General features: G+C 42.4%; 1 protein-coding gene across 3 annotated transcripts in view; it reads right to left on the bottom strand.

Moving 5' to 3' along the window:
* The window catches only part of AGTR1 (angiotensin II receptor type 1), a 59,565-nt gene extending 38,212 nt beyond the window's left edge, over positions 1–21,353 (bottom strand). The window contains exon 1 of one of the 3 annotated variants that reach the window (XM_054040758.1): positions 21,314–21,353. The gene's annotated coding sequence lies outside the window, so the exon portion shown is untranslated. The other 2 variants (XM_054040757.1, XM_054040756.1) reach the window with 2 other exon arrangements.
* Positions 21,354–22,502: the final 1,149 nt, after the last annotated feature.

Here is a 22,502-nt window from a genome sequence, read left to right as displayed (position 1 = left end):
AGAAGCTTATCTCCCACCTGGGGAGCCTTCCTGAGGACGCTGCAGACAGCCTCCAAGTAATGGCTGCTGTGACACTACAGGGATATGTGACCAGGTCACCTGGTGCTGGACTCCACCGTGGGATATCAATATTTTTCCACTGGCTGGCTTTGAAACAAAAGGTTCCCGCCATATGCAAAAGCTTTATAAGGCAGGAGAGTGACATCATCTTGGTTCTTCACTGACTCCCCACCCAAAGAGACTCCTGGAAACAAAGACTGAACTGGGGAAAGTGCTAGACTCAGGCTAAAAGGATTTTTAGCCTGTGATTAGAACACCTGGTGATTCCAAGCTATAAGCAAGTGCAGGGTGCCCCGTAAGAATCTGCAGCCTGCTTGTATCATCACTTAAGGTGAGAATTTACTATTTGTATCCGATCTATGTAATATATTAACCTTAGTTTGTGTGTTTCGTTTATTTGCTAGGTAATCTGCTTTGATCTGTTTGCTATCCCTTATAATCACTTAAAATCTATCTTTTGTAGTTAATAATTTTTTTTACTTTGTCTAAATCAGTGTGTGGGAGTCATAACTCAGGGCAGAAAGCTACTGTGTATTCCTCTCCGCAGTGAGGAGGGGGCGAATTTCATGAGCTTGTGCTGCACAGTTCCCTGTGCAGAGCAAGACGGTATAATTTTGGATTTACACTCCAGCGGAGTGCATGCTTGAGTAGCTGGCAAGTTCCCTGGCTGGAGCCTTCTGATGCAGGACTGATCACAGCATCTGCATGTAACTGCAACTGGGTGTGTCCCTTCCTATATACGTGCTGGTGAAAGTGCAGGCTGGTCACAGCAGTACAGTGTAAAGGGAGTCCAAGCTGGTGGGTCAGGGCTCAGTGGTACCCCCGTTCAAGGTGGCACCCCAGGGGGAACCATCACAGAGCCCATGAGTATTAGAGTCTCTGGGGCTTTCTTTGCTCATGGAAATAAATAATTCTGGTTCTCCAGGATGCAAGAGACTGCAAATATATATAAAGGGCTTCTACCAGGGCACAGAGTGTACAAATATTTTACATTTTTGTTTATATTAACTTCAGTTCAGAAATTTAAATCTCGTTTACAGCTATTTCTGCCTGAGTCATTTCTATAAGAGTAAGAGATTCCTATTTCACAGAAAAGCAGTGCTAGTCTAGTAGAATGTCTGCAGGGAAATGATTTGTAATTGTCTTTATAAAGTTCACTTTTCTTTTAGGGTCTCCTGTCTCTTGCACTGGGGAGGTTTACCACCCTCAACATTTGTTATCTATGGATGAGTCAATGATTAAGGAAAATATCAGATAGCTGTTTCTGAATCATGAAGCATATCAAGGCTATTAAGTTTGGATTGAAGTCTTATGCACTTCAATCTGGGCCCATGCTCCTTCTCAGCCTGGAGAGAGAAGGAAAAGCGGACAAAACATAGAAAATTATCCTTCATATTCTCTTGCATTTGCAAAAGCCATAAAAGGCCTGTCACATCAGAGGGAGGGGAGGAGGGAGGAAGAGTATGGTATGCTGGGAAGGTATAGGAGAGGATTCAGGACACCTGGCTTGGGCAAGTCACTTAATCTCTCTGTGCCTCAATTTGTCATCTATATAATGGGGATAATACTTCTCTACCTCCCAGGGCTGTTGTAAGGATAAATTCATTAATGTCTCTGAAGTGCTCAGTTACTATGGTGAGGAATGCCATAGAAAAGCCTGTAAGTAAATCTCTATAGATACTTGGCACACATTTTTGATTTACAGTAATTCCAAGCAAGAACATAGGTAGTTTATGAGGGGTGCCTGACAATTAACCAAAAATAGGGTTTTGGAAGTCTAAAATTGGGGGATTAGAATATTCCAAAGCATTTTAATATGTAGGTAATATGCACAAGGCAAGAGACCAACATCATTAGCATCCTTAACACATCATCACAGAAAGAGAGACCGAAGATATAATCACCTTCTGGGCCAAGTCATTCACTCACACAGAAAAACTTGTGGGAGAGGAAGAGTCCTGTTGTAAATCCAAGCATTAAACTCTTGGGCCTGACTCTGATCTAATGTATACTCTGATCTCATGAAATCAATGGAATTACACCCTTAAATGATATTATAAGCAGGCCCTCAAATTTTCTGCGGCAATCTTGCTTCAGTAGGGAAGACTTTGTCTGCATGAAGAAAGAAGGGGATGTGACTGGCAAACCTCGAAGAGCTCAAGGATCTGTGTACAAAGACTGCAGGACTTCCTCTACTTGCTGTCAAATTTTGCTTTTTGCCTTTCCTTCCCTCTCCTCTCTAGTATCGTTGCTTATACAGGGACCATACTGCCCTTGGCCTTCTCCCTCACAGCTGCACATTTCTCCCCCTCTGCAAAGGCTGAAGGTGTTTTTTCCCAGCTAGATCTCAGGTCATCCGCATATGACAATATGTTTTGTAAGGAACAGGGGCTACCACAAGCACATTACACCAGTCCTCTGCTCTTTATGCTGGCTTCCCATGGAATATAAAATCCTTACTTTTGAGACACTCTCTAGGCCCAGAACACCTACAAATTTGACTAAAGCTCTGGGATTAGGATTGTGGTTGATAATTTCATCCTTTAGGCACAATGCAGCTATTCACAGCCAGGGTAAAGCTTGTCTATGCAGGAGACAGAGCCCTTGTGGGCTAGTCCCAGACAGGAATAAACTCCCACATGAACTCAGGCTCTCAAACCTCTCCACTTTCTATTCACAGCAAAAGTTGTGCAACTTTGAGTTTGCTGATATAAGGCACACAGCATAGTGTACATATAATTAAATAACAAGCACGGCACTGAACATACACTTTTGCCCCGGGGAAGAGGATGAGAAAGAGATGAACCATACGTAACAGATGTTAGTTACATTACTTAATGCACTATTAGAATGTGCTTATGTACTCTGGTGATGAGGGTGAGAATAAAATAGCCCCTTCTGCATTGTACTGCAAATGGGGAACTGTTGGGCCTCTCTAGATGGTGTGCCCTTGGCACATCAACATTTTACAGCATCGTGGCTACACAGTAAACTTTAGATCCTTCCTGGTAACAGAAGCAACAGTGCTTACATTTGGTGTGCAGAGCCCCATGGTTTAGGGAGAGACCTAGGGGTTCTTGTAGACCGCAGGATGACTATGAGTCGACAATATGACGTGGCGGTGAAAAAAGCCAATGCTGTCTTGGGATGCATTAGGCGAGGTATATCTAGTAGGGATAAGGAGGTCCTGCTTCCGTTGTACAAGGCGCTGGTGAGACCTCATTTGGAGTACTGTGTGCAGTTCTGGTCTCCCATGTTTAAAAAAGATGAACTCAAACTGGAACGGGTGCAGAGAAGGGCCACTAGGATGATCAGAGGAATGGAAAAGCTGTCGTACGAAAGGAGACTAGAGGAGCTTGGGTTGTTTAGTCTGACAAAGCGAAGGCTAAGAGGGGATATGATTGCTATCTTTAAATATATCAGAGGGATTAATACAAGGGAGGGAGAAGAATTATTCCAGCTTAGTACTAACGTGGATACCAGAACGAATGGATACAAACTGGCCGTGGGGAAGTTCAGACTTGAAATTAGACGAAGGTTTCTGACCGTCAGAGGGGTGAAATATTGGAACGGCCTTCCGAGGGAAACGGTGGGGGCGACGGACCTGTCTGGTTTTAAGATAAAGTTAGATAAGTTTATGGAGGGAATGGTTTAATGGTAAAACATAGTAGTCAAGGAAAGCCAAGCAATGGTGGGTAAATAGTATAATGGCTAACGGGGTCGGGCTGGAGACTCTTGCCTATATGCTCGGGGTCTTACTGATCGCCACATTTGGGGTCGGGAAGGAATTTTCCTCCAGGGCAGATTGGCTGAGCCTCTGGAGGTTTTTCGCCTTCCTCCGCAGCATGGGGCAGGGATCTCTAGCAGGAGGGTCTCTGCCGATTGAAGTCACTAAAAACAGGATTGGGGACTTCAACAGCAGAGTCCAGGGAAGGGGTAGGGACGGTTTTATGGCCTGCAGCATACAGGGGGTCAGACCAGATGATCATAATGGTCCCTTTTGACCTTAAAGTCTATGAGTCTATGAGTCTATGAGACTTTCAAAGATACGGTGCTTGACTGACATACGTGCCTTTGAGAATCTCTGTGACGGGTTGGATCACAGAAACCCCCTTGGGAGCTGCCACCCGATGTGCAAAGACTACCCCTGCTTCTGTTTTCCCTGCCAGCTCAGGACTCCAGCACCCTGTCTTGCTGAGCCAGACACTCCCGTCTGGCTCCAGACACAGATCCAGGGTCAGAATCTCCTGTCCCAAAGCTGCAAGTTTACCTGAAAACAGCTCGCAGTAGCGTGCTTGTCTTTAGCACTCAGATGCCCAACTCCCAATGGGGTTTAAACCCAGATAAATCCGTTTTACCCTGCATAAAGCTTATGCAGGGCAAACTCATAGATTGTTCGCCCTCTATAACACTGATAGAGAGATATGCACAGTTGTTTGCTCCCCCAGGTATTAATACATACTCTGAGTAAATTACTAAATAAAAAGTGATTTTATTAAATACAGACAGTAGGATTTAAGTGGTTCAAAGTAGTAACAGACAGAACAAAGTAAGTCACCAAGCAAAATAAAATAAAATGCGCAGATCTATGCCTAATCAAACTGAATACAGATAATTTCCTCACCAGTTCCAGAGTGCTCCCTTTTACAGGCTAAGCTCCTTTTAGCCTGGGTCCAGCAATCACTCACACCCCCTGTAGTTACTGTCCTTTGTTTCAGTCTCCTTCAAGTATCCTGGGGGGGGGGGGTGGAGAGGCTCCTTCTTTAGCCAGCTGAAGACAAAATGGAGGGGTCTCCCACAGGTTTAAGTAGACTCTCTCTTGTGGGTGGAGACCTCCCTCCTATGCAAAGCCCAGCTCCAAGATGGAGTTTTGGAGTCACCTGGGCAAGTCACATGCCCCTGCGTGACTCAGACTTTGCAGGCCAACGCCATTGTCCACATGGCATCTTGCATGTCTCCAGGAAGACTTCTCATGTGGATTGGAGCATTCCAAGATGCATTGTTCCCTAAGTGTCTCCTGATCAGGTACTTAACCTGGCAAATTCCTTCCTAAAGAAGCTGACCAAATGCCTCACAAAGCTTACTTAGAAATCAGGCAAGCATACAGCCCATATTCTTAACCTCGAGTAGAAAATGATATATATGTACAAATAGGATGAATAGATATAGTAGACCATAACCCTTACGGAGATATGTTACGTGGCACAGGCAGCACAAAACATATTCCAGTTATGTCATACGTACATTTATAAGTACCCCCTCCCCATAAAGCCTTATGGGGCACACTGTCACAATCTCCACCTAAATTCTACCCTTATTGCTCATTCCTAATGTTCAGGTGTGGTATTTCCACCACATTAGTCCTTGGCAAGGCCACCTTTCCATGTAGCTTTCTCAAAGTCACCAGGTATGAGCAGTGTTCCAACAGTACACTGCTAGAGCCCTGATGCCTTAAAAAACAACCTGTCCTGCAGGGAGGGAGGGAGAGTCTTTTATTCTTGGAACTAAGGTGTTAGTAGTATTCACCTGCCAGATAAGTATTATTTGATGGCTCCAGGATAATAGATTTTTCCACTGAAACTTTTCAGATAACCACATTATAGCATATAATGCATCTTCATCTGCAACTAGGAGTAACCTCACCAAAATAAAACCAAACTAACCCGCCTCCACACACAAACTGGGAAGAGAAACAAAGTAACTTCATGTTGGCATACTGCACCCAGGCACCATCCCCCTGAAAATTAAAATCTCCACACTTTTTAGCCAATGTAAAGAGCCTATATGACCAACTAATCAGCTGTACAAAGTAGTTGATATTACACATCATACTTACGAAAAGAGGGTTTCTCCCATCTACTAAATATAGGATTTACTGACTATGATTTGGTATAATTGACAAGAATATTCCTATTTGGTACCAATGAGGTTAAAGTTACTGACAGAAGCTTTTACTTTAAGAATGTATGCCAGCACTAGCTTATAAAAATATTTACTCATGCTAACATAGTATTCTCACACACACAAGTGTGCCAGCATTATGTCCCCAGATAACAGGCATGTTTACAAATTCAACTAACACACAAATTATAGCATCACATTTTTCACATTACAGGTCTGTCGCATCTTATGCTGGGGTTACGTTCCGCAGTCAGTGCATACAGCGAAAATCGCATATAGTCAAAATTACATTGAGTGTAATGGCGGGCGGAATCGCCCACGCTACAGGTACAGTATTAAAATTGTTATTTTTCTCTTTTTTTTTTGCTGACCGTGTAAAGCTGAAATCGCACATGTTAAATGTGCATAAGATGCAACAGACCTGTATAGTAAAAGAGCTATCAGGAATTCTATTATAATCCAAGGTTTTTGGAAGAAAAAATCCTTTGTGCTGAAATGTTTTAAGGCTTCAAAGTAATGTCTGTCTTACTGTTTAAGTCTGAAAATAAAACACACTTTGAGTTCAGATGCACAAAAATAGCTGCTTATGTCCCCCTCAAACCAAAACAACTGTGCTCTTATAACTCAGAGATACATGTTTTCAATGTGTTGTTTTGATTTAGTCTTCAGTAACAGGAATAGTTATAGGATGCAAGTGTGACTGAGCCACTGGGTTTCTCTGACCCTTGTGTAATTAAGTTAGACATCCTCACAGCAGGGGCAACATCCTAAGACACTCTGCTTCAAGAAAGGAGATTTTAAAGAAGGGGAGGATGTTAGAAACAGCCTGAAGGAAAAAAGTTAAAAGATTAAAAGCCATGGAATCAGCATTAGTCATAGTCCTTATAGTCTATAGACCAGTGGTCGGCAACGTTCGGCACGCGGCTCGCCAGGGTAAGCACCCTGGTGGGCCGAGCCAGTTTTATTTACCTGCTGACGTGACAGGTTTGGCCGATCACGGCCCCCACTGGCCGCGGTTCGCCGTCCCGGGCCAATGGGGGCGGCGAGAAGCCGCAGCCAGCACATCGCTCGCCCGCGCCGCTTCTCGCCACCCCCATTGGCCTGGGACAGCGAACCGCGGCCAGTGGGGGCCGTGATCGGCCAAACCTGCCACGTCAGCAGGTAAATAAAACTGGCTCGGCCCACCAGGGTGCTTACCCTGGCGAGCCGCGTGCCGAACGTTGCCGACCCCTGCTATAGACTATAGTCATTATAGGCTCAGAAGGAAACCATAGGTGAGAAGGTAAAATGGTATCGTTAAATGGCAAGGTACAAGAATTTACTCAGACGAAAAACAAAAACAAACAAACAAACAAAAAAACCACCCCACCACAGTAATGCAGCCCAGCCCAAGTGAGTCTAGCAGGAACATAAGTATTAGCAAGTATGATGTGGAAAATATAGAGGGCCCAATCCTGCAGTCCCTACTAACACAAAACTTCTATCTAATTTTGAATGCAGGGTTGGATCCTAAGAAGGTTAGGTGGATATTTGAAGAACAAATTGCTAAAGATATAGACAAATGATAAGAAATCTTTAAATACAGGTATGTCGGGCAAGTCAATGGGACAACTACAGTGCTAAGCGGACAATCAAAGAGGATGAAGAAACAAATTTTGCCACTTTTATCCATGTATAGAAAGAAAGTTACCAAAAATAGAGATGATGGAACAATCTGAGAAATTAAATAGATTGCCATTGTACTTTGTGTTCTGTGGGGCCTCAAACACCTTCTACTTTAAAAATTAAATATTCTTCAATTGTAATTAATCACCAGTAGCGTGACCAGATAGCAAGTGTGAAAAATCAGGATGGGATGGGAGGTAATAGGCACTTATTTAAGACAAAGCCCGGAATATCGGGACTATCCCTATAAAATCCGGGACATCTGGTCACCGTCATCGCCAATACTCCAAAGGAGATCTGAAAGTAGTGAAGAATGGAGCAGCTGCACTACTAAAAAAAACTTGTAGTCTGCCATTGTAATACAATATATTGTATATCATTTCAACATCTATGGGCCAGATCCTGCTTCACCTGAGTAAGGGAGGTAGAATCTGGACTTTCATATATAATAGATCATTAAAACATCTACAGCAAATGTTGGATGCTGGCAATAATACTTAGCATTTAGGTAGCACTTTATATACTGTATTCGAAGCACATAAGAATGGCCACACTCAGTCAGACCAATGGTCTCTCTAGCTCAGTATCCTGTCAGTGGTCGGTGCCCAGATGCTTCAGAGGGAATGAACAAAAGAGGGCAATTTATGGAGTGATCCATCTCCTGTCATCTAATTCAAGCTTCTGGCAGTCAGAAGTTTACGGACACCCAGAGCATGGTGTGGTATCCCTGACCATTTTGGCTAATAGCCACTGATGGACCTATCCTCCGTGAATTCATCTAATTCTTTTTTTGAACACAGTTATACTTTTGGCCTTCACAACATCCCCTGCCAACAAGCTCCACAGGTTGACTGTGTGAAGAAGTACGTCCTTGTATTTGTTTTAAACCTGCTGCCTATTCATTTCATTGAGTGATTACTGGTTCTTCTACTATGTGAAGGGGTAAATAACACTTCCCTTTTCACTTTAACCAGACTATTCATGAATTTGTAGACCTCTCTCATATTACCCCTCAGTCATCTGTTTTCTAAGCTGACCAGTCAAAGCCTTTTTAATCTTTCCTCATATGGAAGCTGTTCTATATCCCTAATAATTTTTGTTGCCCTTCTCTGTAGCTTTTCTAATCTAATCTATTTTTTTTAAGATGGGGCTTCCAGAACTGCACACAATATTCAAGGTGTGGGCTTACCATGAATTTAGATAGTGGCGTTATAATATTTTCTGTCTTACTATCTATCTCCTTTCTAATGGTTCCTAACATTCTGTTAACTCTCTGAACTGCTGCTGTACATTGAGCAGATGTTTTCAGAGAACTATCCAGGGTGACTCTAAGCACAGTACAGACATTAACAAATGTCATTAGGGATTCTGAAAGTGAAAGACAATTTGGGTGAAAGTGATCATGAAATGATGGATTTCATGATTCTAAGGAAAGGAAGGAGTAAGAGCAGCGGACTAAGGACAACAGATTTTAAAAAAAGCAGACTTTAACAAACTCAGAGAACTGGTAGATAAGGTCCCATTGGAAGAAAACATAGTACCTATCTTTAAAAAGGGGAACAAAGAGGACCCAGGAAAATATAGACCAGTAAGCCTAACTGTGATACCTGGAAAGATATCTGAACAAATTGTTAAACAATCAATTTGTAAGTACCTGGAGGATAATAGGATAATGAGCAATAGTCAGGTTGGTTTGGCTTGATTTGTTCTTGAGAAACCAATGCTATTTTCCATCTTTGACAGGGTTACTGGCTGAGTAGATGGGGGGAAGCAGTAGTTGTGATATGTCTTGATTATAGTTAGGTTATAACTTGATATACACAATGCACATTGCATTCTCATAAGCAAACTAGGATGCGTACACAACTGGTTGAAAGACCATACTCAAAGAGTCATTATCAATGGTTCACTGTGAAACTGGGAGGGCATATTTACTGGGGCCCCACAGGAGTCAGTCCTGGGTTCAGTACTTTTCAACATTTTCATAAATGACTTGGATAATGGAGTGAAGAGTATGCTTATAAAAATTGCAGATGACACCAAACTGGCCAACTGGGAGGGTTTGTAATAACTTTGGAGGACAGAATTAGAATTCAAACTTGCTTAATAAATTGGAGAACTGGTCTAATTCAACAAGTTGAAATTCAATAAAGACAAATGAAAAGTAGTTCATTTAGGAAGGAAAACTCAAATTCACAACTACAAAATGGGGAATAACTGGCTCAGTAGTAGCATTGCTGAAAAGGATCTGGAGGTTATGGTGGATCACAAAGTGAATATGAGTCAATAATGTGATGCAGTTGCAAAAAAGGCTAACAAAAGAATATAAGAACGGCCATATTGGATCAGAGCAAAGGTCCATCTAGTCCAGTATCCTGTCTTCCAACAGTGGCCAATGCCAGGTACCCCAGAGGGAATGAACAGAACAGGTAATCATCAAGCAATCCATCCCCTGTCACCTATTCCCAACTTCTGGCAAACAGAGGTTAGGGACACCATTTCTGCCCATCCTGGCTAATAGCCATTGATGGACCTATCCTCCATGAACTTATCTAGTTCTTTTTTGAACCCTGTTATAGTCTTGGCCTTCACAAAATCCTCTGGCAAAGACTGATTGTGAGTTGTGTGAAAAAATACTTCCTTTTGTTTGTTTTAAACCTGCTGCCTATTAATTTCATTTGGTGACCTCTAGTTCTTGTGTTATGAGGAGTAAATAACACTCCCTTATTTATTTTCTCCACACCTGTCATGATTTTATAGACCTCAATCATATCCCCCCTTAGTCATCTCTTTTCCAAGCTGAAAAGTCCCAGTCTTATTAATTGCTCCTCATACAGAAGCTGTTCCATGCCCCTAATATTTTTTGTTGCCCTTTTATGAACCTTCTTCAATTCCAATAGATCTTTTTTGAGATGGGGAGACCACATCTGCATACAGTATTCAGGATGTGGGCATATCATGGATTTATATAGAGGCAATATGATTTTTCTGTCTTATTATCTATCCCTTTCTTAATGATTCACAACATTCTGTTCGCTTTTTTGACTGCCATTGCACATGGAGTTAATGTTTTCAGAGAATTATCCACAATGATTCCAAGATCTCTTTCTTGAGTGGTAACAGCTAATTTAGACTCCATCATTTTATATGTATAGTTGGGATTATGCTTTCCAATGTGCATTACTTTGCATTTATCAACATTGAATTTCATCTGCCATTTTGTTGCCCCGTCACCCAATTTTGAGAGATCTTTTTGTAGCTCTTCGCAGTTTGCCTGGGACTTAACTATCTTGAGTCATTTTGTATCACCTGCAAACTTTGCCACCTCACTGTTTACCCCCTTTTCCAGATGATTTATGAATATGTTGAATAGGAGGTTCCAAAACCTCCTCTAATGACACCTCAATCTGGGACAGTTCCTCAGATTTGTCACCTAAAAAGAATGGCTCAGGTTTGGGAATCTCCCTCACATCCTCAGATGCGAAGAATTCATTTAGTTTCTCCGCAATGGCCTTATCGTCCTTGAGTGCTCCTTTAGCACCTCGATTGTCCAGTGGCCCCACTGGTTGCTTAGCAGGCTTCCTGCTTCTGATGTACTTAATTTTTTTTTGCTATTACTTTTTGAGTCTTTGACTAGCTGTTCTTCAAATTCTTTTTTGGTCTTCCTAATTATATTTTTACACTTCATTTGCCAGAGTTTATGTTCCTTTATATTTTCCTCACTAGGATTTAATTTCCACTTTTTAAAGGATGCCTTTTTGCCTCTCACTGCTTCTTTTACTTTGTGTCTCTCACTGCTTATCATTCTGGGGCGTATTAACAGGAATGGTGCATGTAAGACATGGGAGCTAATTGTCCTTCTCTACTCAGCACTGGTGAGGCCTCACGTGGAGTATTATGTCTAGTTCTAGGTGCCACACTTTGGGACATATGTGGACAAATTGGAGAGAGTCCAGAGGAAAGCAACAAAAATGAGAAAAGGTTTAGAAATCCTGACCTATGAGGAAAGGTTAAAAAAACTGGGCATGTTTAGTCTTGAGAAAAGAAGACTGAGGGGGGAACCTCATAAGTCTTTAAAGATGTTAAGGGCTGTTATAACAAGGATGGTGATCAATTGTTCTGTATGTCCACTGAAGGTAGGACAAGAAGCAATGGGCTTAATCTGCAGCAAGGGAGATTTAGATTAGATATTAGGAAAAACTTTCTAACTATGAGGACAGTTAAGCTGTGGAACAGGCTTCCAAAGGAGGTCATGGATTCCCCATAATTGGAGGTTTTTAAAAACAGGTTGGACAAACACCTGTCGGTGATGGTCTAGGTTGACTTGGTCCTGCCACCTTCTCAAGGTCCCTTCAAGACCTACATTTCTATGATTCTATGAAATCACGCCTCACAACATCCCTGTAAGACTGGTGGATAGGTGTTGTTATTCCCATTTTACTGAAGTTGAAGAAACTTGCCTTGGATCATAGAGAGACTAAGTGACAGAGCCAGGATTAGAATTCAGGCCCTCCTGACTCCCTGTCCTGTGTTCATTTCTCCAGCCCTCACAGAGGTCCAGGGCTGTCCCCACCAGAAAGTTCTAATAGCAATCCCAGCAATTATGTTCCAGTGAGCTTTACTTTAGTACTAGGGAAATAGTAGAGAAAATTGATACTAATAGAATTACCTTCTGTGTGAAGGTAGCCTAACTGTATGATAGAAACATTATCCACTATTTTGTTAAAGAAGAGTAGAAAGATATTATTTAGTTAACTTTTTTTAAAAAGTTCTCTTATAAGGTGCTTTTAAGAAAATTTGGTAACTGGGTTAGAGATGAATCTTGTTGTGATACTACACGCCATATTCTTCATAGAAATATTGTTATATGAATATGGCATAACTAAGATGTTTTATGCAAGATGGGTCATGTAAGGTATCATTGGAAAGGTTATGTTTTACTGAATATGATTATCATATTCATATACATGTATCACATCTATATCTGAAGTTAGGAATATTGACTATGTAACAATTACAACTGTGGTTACACCTGGGAAACGCCCACCAGACAGTATGCAATCGGCCTGGATGAGCCATTAGGAAAGACGCTGGATCTTTGAAGATGTTGATCTCTCATTTTCCTGGAATTCCTTCCTGTGGACATTATAAATAAACCTTGTCTGATAGTGGCTTTAACACTGCAAGGCCATGTGATAATGTGTATGGAGTACCACCTTGGACACTGCTGGTATTTTTCCACTGGAAACAAAGGATTCCCGCCTTATGTAAATCCTATTTAAGGCTGGGTAGTGAGTCAATCAGGGCTCTTCTCCAATGCTTCCCTGCCTAAGAAGGAAGACTGCTGAAAGCACCTGAAGAGACAAAAGGAACTAAGCTGGGGAAAGGCAAGGGCTGAGATGGGGTATAGCCTGTGAAGAGAAATAACTGGACCTCTGAGCTGCAGAAACTCTGCAACTTGCCTAAAACAACATTTAAGGTGAGAAATTACTATTTGTAGCCTGTTTCTTTAGTGTATTAAGCTTCATTTGTGTGTTTTGTTTTATTTGCTCTGTAATCTGCTTTGTTCTGTTTGCTATGCCTTATAATCACTTAAAATTTACCTTTTGTAGTTAAAAAACTTATTTCTTGTTTATATCAAAACCCAGTTTGTGCAATTCATAACTGGGGGGGGGGGGGGGCAAAGAGCTGTGCATATCTCACTCCACATTGAGGGAGGGGACGATTTTTATGAGCTAACACTATGTAGATCTCTATACAACACAAGACAATATAATTTTGGGTCAACACTCCAGGGGTGTATGCACAGGAAAGCTGGGCAATCTCCTAGCTGAGCCCTCCCACAGAGAGCTAATCGCAGACTTTGTGTGAGTCTACAGCTGGGTGTGTCCCTGTCTGTGTGTGTGCTGGAAAGGGACTTAAGAGCCTATCACAGCAGCACAGAGTAACGGAAACCCAAGTTGGTAGGACAGGTGAGCTCAGTGGGACCCCAGCACATCCGTTGGCATCCAGAAAAGGGGGTCCAACCCATCACACTTGTCATGGGTTAAAACTGATTAAGACAAAGAAAGCAAAGAATAGGAGTACATGACGTGGAAAAATGTTAATAGTGGGGTGGTGCACCTCTGTGCAGGACTAGAATAGCACTTCTAAAATACCTGTTGATATCCACTCAGTGCATGCAGCTAAATGGAGCAGGACTATGGGTATAGAAAATGCAATGTATTCCGTAGGAGAGAGGAACCAGGGGCTGTTGTGGGTAGCTGCTGCTAGGGAATAGAGGGTAGCAGAGTTTCTCTCTCTCTCTCCACTCCAGGACCTCGTAGAGGAACTTGCCTCTCTGTGTCCAGCTCCTCCCATGCTTACATTTAAACATGAAGGGCTGTTACTGAAAACTCAGAGCAGAGAGAACATTGAACAGCTGCCAGAGACAGCTGACCCACCCTCAACCCTTTGGGTAACTGGAGTATAGGTGAGGGGATAGTGGGGCAGAGGGAAAGGAAGCCCCTCAGGAGAGAAAGAGATAGGGAGAAAAGGAGGAGACAGAAGTGGAAGAGTAATGGGGAGATACATTCAAGGACAGAGTGAAAGAGAAAGGGGAACTTCAGGGGTGAGTGGAGAAAAGATTGTTAGCCCTTATGAAGGTAGATTACGTGGTATGTATGTTATTTAGGCAACAATGTTCAGGGTGATTGCTCATCTTTTGTGACAGGTACTTCAAGAAGACAAGCTTGCCAGGAGAGAGCAATACTAGAATGAGGGCCAGCCGGAGGATATTGCCAATAGAAAGAACATTTTCTAGTGAAGTCAGATAAAATGTTTCTTTTACTTGCCTAAGCCCGCCAACATGAAAGGAAAGTTGTGCAGAAATTTCCAGGAATGTTTCCCCAGCTTTACATAGATCTGTCTGAGGTAGAAATGCTGAGGCACAGTACTCCAATCAGTATACACCTGTACGTTTTGGGCAAGGTTAAAGTGGAGTGAGAAATCTGTTCTATGTGGGGTCTTGTACTGCACCTATCACAGCGGTGTCTAAGCACTGTGGTGTGTGATAGACCCAGACCAGTTGGGAACAGCAGAGTAGCAGAAGGGAGATATACTGGCCACTGGATAAGTAGTTTTCTGTTCCCAGCGGCTGCTCCAGGCTAATAGACCACCTGACTCCAATTAACCTGCTAAGAGTCAGGTGAGGCAGTTAAGCACCTGACTCTAATTAAGAGTGCCACAAGTACTCCTGTTCTTTTTGAGGATACAGACTAACACGGCTGCTACCCTGAAACCTGACTCTAATTAAGGCCCCTCTGATGCTATAAAAGGGCTCACTCCAGTCAAGCCAGGGGGAGCCAGAGGAGAGGAAGTGTGTGTGAGGAAGTGGGAGCAAGAGGTGTGCAAGAAGCTGAGAGTGAGTAGGCGTACTGCTGGAGGACTGAGAAGTAGAAGCGTTATCAGACATCAGGAGGAAGGTCCGGTGGTGAGGACAAAGAAGGTGTTGAGAGGAGGCCATGTGGAAGTAGCCCAGGTAGGTGTCATGCAACTGTACCAGGAGACACTCTAAACAGCTGCAGTCCACAGGGCCCTGGGCTGGAACCCGGAGTAGAGGGCAGGCCCGGGTTCCCCCCATACCTCCCAACTCCTGATCAAACACAGGAGGAATTGACCTGGACTATAGCTTCTACCAGAGGGGAAGGTCTCTAAATGGTTTCCTGACTCACAGGGTGAATCTGTGAAGCGAACAAATCCGCCAATAAGCGCAGGACTCACCAAGGTAGAGGAGGAACTTTGTCACAGGTGTCATTAGCCAGCAATCTTTCAGCAAGTGGGAAATGTGTATGTTCTGAGAGGTAAGGAGCAGGGGAGTAGAGGTACCACCCTTGCTTTTCTATCAGGAAGTCTCCCCTCAAGGGAGTTTATCAGCAGACACTGGTCATATACATTATTTCTGTGGCCTTGTATCTAACAGTTATTTCCTAAAAGGCACCAGCGAGAGCATCTTCCCTTCACATGCCACCTTGTCACCCTACATCTTAGGGTGCCTGACTTTAGCACATTTCTTCAGATATTGCCAGTGCTGCCGTTTGATTTTTCTCTCTCCCACAATCATGCCACTAACTGGTGCCTTGTTTTATTGATGTGAGGTTGCCTTCAACTGTTACCCCTTTTCTACCCCTACAGGAGACATGCTATGGAATAATGATACCAGATAAACACCACAAATGATAACCAAGCATGCTAGCCAATATTTTTACAGTTGATACATGTCGTACCTGGATAGTTCTGCTATCTCACAGATACCATATGGGATGAAGATTGCAAGCGGTGATGAGGAGAGTAAATCTGTATTAGTTTGAGGAGGCGGCACAATAGTGAATAGAAAGATCACACCTTGTTGACCATCCTGTTTTCCACTTTTAGTTATGATTCACTTGAAAGCCCAAAGTCATTTTAGCTTGGTCCATCATTTATCTAAAAGATAAGTCTGTTAATGATTAGACTAACCATTTAGTTTCATAGGCATTTTTGTTGTGAGCAATCACAGTTGCTATGATTTACAGTAAAAACAACCTCCCAGGACTGCTGGCTAAAAAAGGTCCAAAACAAAGTACCAAGAACTATATATTTCATATTATCCATTGAGTCCCCCAAAGTATTCAAAATAATTCACATTCTTCTTAGTGTGAAGACATGGGCTAAGCACCTTTACCAAATACTATTTTTTTTGCCAAAATATATTTTGCAAAGTACAAAAGTTAGAAGCAGCAGAACAATAGGGATTAGAGAAAGGTGTACAATATTTCAGATCAGGTACCTACAAAGAAGGGAAAGAAGCATGAACATTTGTATGTATCTCTGTCTACTTTTAATTTTACTTTAGAAGCTCTGATTTGCTACTGAGTATTTGACTGAAGAGTACACAGCTGTATTGGATGAGAAAGATAGCGTGGTGTGAGATACTTTTACACTCATGCTCTTTTAGGCAGTGATGTTTTCAGAGTGCCTGCTCTGTAAGTGGTACACGTAAATGGAAATAGAACAGGAGTACTTGTGGCACCTTAGAGACTAACAAATTTATTAGAGCATAAGCTTTCGTGGGCTACAGCCCACTTCTTCGGATGCATATAGAGTGAAACATATATTGAGGAGAGTCTCTAAGGTGCCACAAGTACTCCTGTTCTTTTTGCGGATACAGACTAACACGGCTGCTACTCTGAAACCGTAAATGGAAAGGATATTGGGGGAGGTAAATCTGTTGTCATTTAAACTGAAAGAAAATGTGTCTAACAAAAGCTTGTCCTTGCTCTACACCTTGTAGAGTGTGGATGTATGTTAAAGTCATAAGCGGGAACAGGAGATTAAAATTATGCCATGTTTAGTAACTTTGCTATATGCCTGCAGCTTCTACTGTGTTCAATAGGAGTTGTACATATGAAACCACGGACAGGAATTGATCCTTTATGAAGTTCACTGGGGAAGAGAAGGAGATGGAATTGGTAGGCACATAGCAGTGTGCCTAAAATTCAGAAAGCACTATAGGTTTTACATAACAGCTCAGATGCTGTAAAATGTAAGGAATTATAGTCAAGAGAGCAATTACTTATTCTCCTGGTACTGCTTGGCATCTCGTTGGGGTCATACTGGGAGGTGGTTGCAGTCTGACCACTGCAGGAGAATACTGATCATGATAGAGAGCTTTGTGCTGGCAAGGAGTTTGGCTGCTTTTTTTCCACATGTGAAAAAGATGTTCCAGAAATGTCCTGAAGAAAATGGAAGGTTAGTTAGTACTTGAATGCATGACTGTGAATGTTTGGTCTAGTATCCATACATGAGGCTCTCCTTTCTCACTAGTGAGAGTTGTTTAATTGGTGTTCTGTGACTGGAGCTTGTAATTTATATCATGTTTTTGAAACAATGACATTCCCATATTTGTGTAGTTAATGTGACCGATGGTACGGAAGCACAGGGGATTACCAGAGAGATTGGTAATACTGAAATAAGAGATTTGATTCTTAAATATTTATTCCATTATAAAATATGGTACTTAAAATGATTACAGTACAGAAAACTTATGCAGTGGGCCCAAATAAATGCAGTGCTTTCCCACCATCTGAAATGAAATTGTCAAGAATGTAAAGTATCGTTCTACTCTGAATATTAATACTTTCTGCTCCAGAGAACAGCTCCCTTTATGTATTCACAATATCCGCTTAATTTACTGAGTAAAATAAATATTTCCTACCTCTTACACTTGATAGCTCTGAAGATCCCATACAGCACCAGGAGACTGAAATGGAATCGATTCTGTCTCATGCATTATCAGCAGAATTGTTAATTAAATTCAGATTAAGGAGACTCTAGTGGTGTTAATCCATGAGCCAGAAAAAAAAAATCCATTTGACTTTGAGATCCCTGGCTGAGTTTGGATGGCTGGTAGCCTTCAAAACTAGCTTTTAACTGAACAGATTTTATCTGGAAGTTATTGAGAGGCAATAAATATGTAACACCATGATGCCAATTTCAGTCAGTTCTCATAGTAGATCAGCACTTTAAAAGAATAGATTATCTAGCCCAAGAAGAGTTTCATACGTCAGTTATGCTGTAGACTTCAAGGGGGGAAAAATTACCTTTATGTCTGCAAATACAGTACAATATTTCAATGGTGTAATTAAAGTGTAAATGGGACTCTACTTCCACAATCTGTCTCTCTGCGTCTTTCTTTTACACACTTACAATAGTGGCAAAAAGGAAGCTACCAGGCAGACATTATTATTAGTCCGCAGATAAAAATGTAGAAACTGAACTTTTTTTGTCTTACATTGGGAGATTAATTAACAATATCTAGAGCGGTGATGTAACCTGACAAGACAGCATGCTCCTCCTTTCTGCAATGTTGTGGTACTATCACCTCTGCCTGTCATTATTGCCATAGAAATAGATAGCTTCCCATTACCATGGGTTGGTATGGCATGTGCAAATTGCAAAGCACTGTTGCCAGGCTAGAAGATAGGACATGTCACCCCCCTCAGAACAACGGGCCCAATTCTCTTTTACCCTTCTCTGATGTACATCAGGAATTAACTCAATTTCAGTCAACAAAATGCACAAGTGTAACTAAGAGAATTGTGCCCACTATTTTCAAATCTCAAGATGAACATTGTTCCCCCTACAACAAGCAGTAAAGGGGCAGATTAGCTTCCCACTCTTAGCAATACTCTTAGCAAGTACATCAGGAAGTACTCAAGGGACGTATTCCTGACTTAACATTGCTGTGAGAATGTGGTTCAGGGTTTGTAGAGATGAAAAATACACAACAAATGCTCAGTTCCAGCTGGAGAATTATACCAGTAAAAGACTGTTTTAAAAGATTATGATGGCAGTAAAACAAAAAGGATCACCCTAATCAAGAGTGTGAAAGGTTTGTCTAATCATAAAACACTGCTGTCAGAGCACTTTAACATCACCACATTAATTACCTGCTTTAGGCCATATTCAGCCCCTTTTATTCAGGCAGATCCTATTGACTTTAATTCTAATCTACTGTAGCGTTGTTGTGTTCATTCAGCTATGTTAAAGGGAGTGGTGATTTCCTATCAAGAATATACAGAACGAAACCTCTCCAAATTCAGTACTTCCAGCAATTACAAGTGACAGGTTCACCGAGTTTATTTACTGAACTTTCCCATGTTCTGGCAGTTCGTTATTAAAATACAATATTGTTACACTCCAATACCTGTGGAAATTCAAAATGAATTGCAAACTGTTTGGAATGAATGGCAGGATTCAAACCATATTAATTCTCTATTAATTTCAGAAGAGTTGCACAGGTGTAACAAAGAGCATAATTTGACTCTGCAAGTTGATTACTTGTAAATACTGTGAACCAATTGGTGATTTATCCAGTTGCTTTGCTGGCACCAATGGGTTTGCTCAGATCTTGAGATATTCCAGGATGCATGTCTCTGTAACTAACATATCATAGATTTTTACAAGCATTATACCTCATACATTTAAGGTCTGCAGTCACTTAAATATTAAATGTTAAAATATGGAAACCTCCTGTTGCTGTATTTTTCTCCACATGTTCAGAAAAAATGGAATGAAATTTGGTTATGCAGAGAGAAAGTTACAGACTCTAGACCAAACCAATATCTGATATTAGATAGCGAAAGCTGCATTTCCAACCCTTTAGAATGTTCACTCTGGATTTGTAATAAAAGTAAATAGAAGAGATTGCACCATTATCATCTCTGGTGCCTTTAATGGAGTTACACCAGGACTCCATATGGTCTGTTATGAATAGCCTGAATAATCTCCCGAATCAGAGGGGGTCACTGCTCTAAGTTCCATCACTTTTGGTAAGTGGCATCTTTACTCTGTCTTGGAAGTGTTGACAAGACATTAGAGAGCATCCGTATGACACGGCTGTGAGTTTGCAAGCTGGACCTATCTAGCTATCTGCAAAATAAAGATAAGTATGTAGCATGGTTTCAGTAAATTGGCCTTGATGCAACTGTACTATCTTCATGCTAGGGTCTGCTTGTAGATGATTGCATTTTGGCAAGGGAAAAGGGATTCCACTTCCAACTTTATATAAACAAAGTATAAATTTATCATAAAACTATGTAACAGATCGGAAACCATGGATACATTTTTTCATTAGGCACCTGGACATTTTATTTTTTTCAATGAAAATAAGAGTAAATTAAAATTATCTGAACCAATACTCCCCTGATGAAAATGAAACAAAAACACCTTCCAAGGGAAAATGCAATGCCCAACAAATACGAATTAACTCCCTCAGATATGCTGTAAACTTTTCCCTGCCATTCTGACCTATCAATTAACTTTAAAAGCAACTGAACCAAGACACAATGTACAATAGTTTAGTGCTCTCATAAAACAAATGCAAAAAGCCTGAAACCTTTCACTGATGTCTATAAAGCAACCCCCGCAGTGCTTGAGTGGCAGATGAGCACAAAACCAACTTACCTGGCCCTGGTGTGGGGAGACGAAGGAAAACCACAAGGGCTGTTACTACCTGAAGTACTGGCAGACTTAGACTTACTGCCCCCTCCTCGGTGCTGCTAAAGTACACACGCCCCAGGCGCCCTCCTGCCGCCCTCAGTACAGTCTATGCATGAAGCCCCCGCTGAAAAAACTTACAAGGCAGCGGGAACTTGCAGGCTGGTGCGCGCCCCGCGTGGTGAGCTGGCGGTGCAATGGCAAAGTCGGGAGGTCCCGCCCGGGCTCTCTGCGCGCTGCCTGGGGCGAGCAGCTCAGCCCTGGGCGAGCCAGGCTCCTCCGGATCTCCCCCCACCCCTGCCAGGAGCAGCCCGTCGCCGCCACCGCCGCCCGTCTGTCCCCTGGCTAGCTGGCCGCGGCTGTCACGCGCTTGTATCCCTTTGCGGCTCGGACCCCCAAGATTTATAGCAAGAGGCGTTGCTGCACAGCCGGGTCCCTCTCGTCTCTCACTCCCCCGGTTCCTCTCCCTCCTGGGAGACCCCCTGTGACCTCTGTCCCTCCCACTTCCCCCCACGCATGAGTGGAGCCTAGAGACTCCCCCTAATTCATCACCCCCCTTCCTCTCCTCCGGTTGCTGCCGCTTGACCCCCTCCCCCGCCGGGGTCAGTTTGCATCCAGAGTCGGGCACAGCTGCGTTGTCTGCCTCTTCAGACGGTGCTTGTCTTTCTACCTTTTAATTACACGCCTGGAGCAGGGAACTTTTCTTTCCTCCTCCAGAACTTGGCCCAGTGGGAGGGGAATCCAGGGGACTAAACGAGCTGAAACTTTGCTCTGCAGCGTCTGGGCTGCTCTGTTTCCGAGATTCCCCTTTCGGTTGTTCAGCTGTTTGATCGCAACTTGCGTGCTTTGGAAGGGGAAGGCACACATGTAGTTGTGGTGAGCACTGAATAAAATAAAGGCGACCCTGTACAGAGGTTTCCTGCTCCCGAGCCATTAGTACAGAAGAGCTCAGTGGCGTATATTTCACACCCTACAACAGCGTCCAATAGACATGCTGCTCGGCAGCCCCAGGGAAAAAAGTTATTTTAAGGGTAGGAGGGGGGACAACTCCACCATAAATGCAGATCGGGCAGTTTGTGTGGGGCTAATACATGCATGATGAGTGTGTGTGTGGGGGGGGGGGGGTTGTTTTTTTCATTCTCTACGTGCATGCTACAAGAAGAGGCATATACATTTCCAGTTTGCATAGAGCTTCAAAAGCCCAGTTGTAGGTATCTCCAGAGCCATGTGGCAAAACATTAACAGTGATCTGAAAATTAATAATATACAATAAATCAGCCAAACTTTACTACTTGCAGCTGAATACCCAAACAAAGGTGAAAGAAGGGGACAGGGAAGCAGTCACTTTACATCAGGTAGGAAAATATGCCCTCTAAATGGGCACACACTGAAGGTCAGTGCCAGACAAGGAATTTTTATTTATCTTAAGTCTGATCTCAGTTAGCTTGAAATAGAGAAAGTTCACAAGCAGGCTTTCTAAGACCCTTATGATGTTGCTGGATCAGCACAGGATTTTTTAGATATGCTATTAGGAATGTGTTTAAGTGCCATCATCCACCGTTAAAAATATAGATCCTTCTGTGAAGGGTGATAGGTGCTGGTATGATGCCATACTGCAAAAAAGGCTGATCTCTAAATGTCTGTTGCCCAGGGTAAATTGTGAAAGCCCCCTGAAGAGGATGACCTTGCTACGCAGGATAGTAAAACTCACTGAGTGTTGGTGTATTTTCATGGTGTCCAGAAGTGGTTGGAACCATGGAAATACATTACTATGCCATACCACAAAAGAAAAAAAAGCAAATCAGGAGGAAAAATTCCAATTCTGTACTAATTCTGACATTAGCTGGAATAACATATGT

Source organism: Malaclemys terrapin, chromosome 9 (assembly GCF_027887155.1).
Source record: "Malaclemys terrapin pileata isolate rMalTer1 chromosome 9, rMalTer1.hap1, whole genome shotgun sequence".
NCBI lineage: Eukaryota > Metazoa > Chordata > Testudines > Emydidae > Malaclemys > Malaclemys terrapin.
This window is presented reverse-complemented; position numbering and strand designations above follow the sequence as displayed.